The sequence below is a fragment of the Propithecus coquereli genome, unplaced genomic scaffold (assembly GCF_000956105.1).
Source record: "Propithecus coquereli isolate 6110/MARCELLA unplaced genomic scaffold, Pcoq_1.0 Scaffold267, whole genome shotgun sequence".
Lineage (NCBI taxonomy): Eukaryota > Metazoa > Chordata > Mammalia > Primates > Indriidae > Propithecus > Propithecus coquereli.
In genome coordinates, this window is record NW_012148252.1 from 3,827,433 (window position 1) to 3,830,468 (window position 3,036).

Genomic DNA, 3,036 nt, shown 5'->3' on the forward strand with positions numbered 1-3,036 from the left:
TTAATTGAGAATTGCCTATGCTTGGGCTAAAATAAAATATGACAATGCACATGAGCCAGTTTCAAAAGATACAGATCTGTATTTGTAGTTTAAGAATGAAAATACAGCTTATTAGCTTACTGATACATACACATCAGAAGTCCAAATTAGAAACTCATGATACTAACAAAGCATGTTACTTGTATAGCTCTGTACTTCCCTACACGCTTTAATAATTTGTATGTGAAGTTGTATTTAATTTGCTTTTTGGCTTCATGTCTGCCTTTTAATATTTAAAATTATGCTAACATTGTTGTATATTTGGATAGAATATTCACATTTATCTTATGGACTCCTTAGAGCAATCCCAAAATGGGGGAAAAAAATGAATGAAAGCTGAGATACCTTGATATTAAGCAACTTCTTGAGGCTACTTCATGTTAAGTTACTTGCTAGTTAGTGGTACATCTTGCTCAATACTCGTTATGGCAGTAAAACCAAGAGCAGATATTATCCACGTATTTTTGTTTGGAGTTCATTTATTTTGCCTCTCCTTCATTTTTTTTGGCATCTGTGTAGGTTAGTAATCTATTGGCTCTCAGCCCCAAATTTCCTGTTTTTTACTCTGCTTTGTGATGCTGGTATTTGGATCCTTTAAATCAAGTTTCCTTTACTAACTGGCTTCTTGTTAGGTTCTGCCAACAGGGGACACTAGAAGGAGACTCCTTCCCCTTTTGTTCCCTATTTCTTTCAGCATCACCCCAGCACCATTTCTGCACACTGGCAGTGGAAGGTATTTCCAGTTTTATCTTCAACTTTCAGAGCCAGCCTTATCACCTTCTCTCAGAGATACTAACACTGGCTGTGTGGTACCCTTTCCTCAAAAGTCCAAGTCCTAACTCTGTGGGGCCCTCCTCCAAGTTCCTGGGGTACAAGTACCAGCCGGGTAGCACATTCTCCTCAGAGGTTTCAGTCCCAGGTCCATGGGCACCCTTCTTCCAAGCTTTTAGGTTCAGACAACCTCAGCTTCTTTCCTCTGTTTAGGCATGGTAGCTGCTTCCTAAAGTTTTTATCTCTGTTACCTCAGTGTTCAACTTTTTCCTTTTCAGTCCTCTAAGAATCTAATTCTTTATATTAAATTCTCTGTTAAAATAAGTGACGTGGTTTCAGTTTTCTTGAGTTGGCTTGAATGATAAAACCCCTGACCGTGGTTCAGAAAGTAGTCTTAAATTTGTTTAGGTCAAAGATGGTAAAAGGGTTTCATCTTACATGGAAACTCCAAATTATTAATGGCTTGCCCATTTGCAGTCAGTCCCAGTCCAGGCAACCACTGTCACTTATCTATATAAGCCTCTTTTTCTAGAATTCAATATAAATGGAATCAAACAGTATATACTGTTGTGTCTGGCTAATTTCACCTAATATAAGGTTTTTGAGATGCATCCATATTGTTGCATGAATCAGTTCCTTTTAGTTCTGCATTGTGTTCCTTTTAATTCTACATAGTGTTCCATTATATTAGGAATAAAGCTGCTATGAACATTCATGGACAAGTTTTCGTGTGGACATATGCTTTTATTTCTCTTGGGTAAATATATAGGAATGTCAACAGTGTGGTGTATGGTAAGTATAAATTTAATTTGTAAGAAATTGTCGAATTGTTTTTCCTAAGTGAGCTCCAATTGCTGTATATCCTCACCAACACTAAGTATTGTCAGCCTTTTTAATTTTAGCCATGCTAGTGAATGTTGTACTATCTCACTGTGGTTATAATTTGTGTTTCTCTGATGACTAATAATGTTGAGCTTCTTTTCATATGTTTACTGACCATTCATATACAACTCTCTTAAGCTGCATATAACTTCTGCATTCCATCTGTATGACATACAAGTGATGCCCATGACTATTAGCCTTACTCCAGAATGCCAGTACATCTGTTCCACCAACTTAAAAATAACTAATCAACCTATTGCTCTTGGTAGGAGCTTTTGTACTGTAATAATAGGTACACTTTTAATTCCTTGAGTTTTATTATAGTAGCTGGTCAGATTCTCCTCACAATTTCTACTGAGGACTTAGAGTTCATCAAATGTTTGTTTTTAGGTTGTAAAATCTCTCCAAAATACCCTGTCTTTGCCTTGAAAATACTGATACAATGTGAATCAACACATAATTCTCAATATTGATTAAGAAATCTGTAGCAGAAGTTCTTAAAGCATGGTCTCCGACCAAACGAGCAGCATCAGCATCACCTGGGAACTTGTTAGAAATGCAGTTCTAAGCTCCCACTCCATACCTACTGAATCAGAAACTCTAGGTATGGGGCACAGCAATCTGTGTTTTTAACAGGCCTTGCAGGTGATTCTGAAGTAAGTTAAAGATCGAGAACCACTGGTAATAGAGTGACTGTATGAATGTTGTTGAAGTCTTACTGTTTGTGTGCTTACATATTTCAATTCAATATTGATATTAGTTATAATATCTTAGTGTTATAGTTAGTGTTAACTAAGTTTTTGGTGTTTTTACTTTATGTCCACACATGAAATAATTTTAATGCTACAAATTAGAGCAAAACTTAAATGACTCCAAAGTGGAATTTCTACTTTCCACCCATTAATTAGTGAATAAACATCATTTGAAATTTTTCTCTTTATTTTCCCAAATATGTACTGTAATGTACTTCTGAATTAAATTTTTTATTCCTGTTTGGTTCTGTTATTTCTCAGGACAAAGGTTATTTTTCACATATATGTACAACATACACATTTCTAATGTATTAATACATGTTTGAATTTTTAATCAGTTTCAAGGTGCAGTCTACATTCAGTTATCTTTGTAAATATAGGGAACCACTCATTTAGATACAAATGACAGATTATATCATGTTTCAGTGGTGGAGTAGATCTGCTAAGCGTTAGATAAAAATGCACTATTAATTGAGAATTGCCTATGCTTGGGCTAAAATAAAATATGACAATGCACATGAGCCAGTTTCAAAAGATACAGATCTGTATTTGTAGTTTAAGAATGAAAATACAGCTTATTAGCTTACTGATA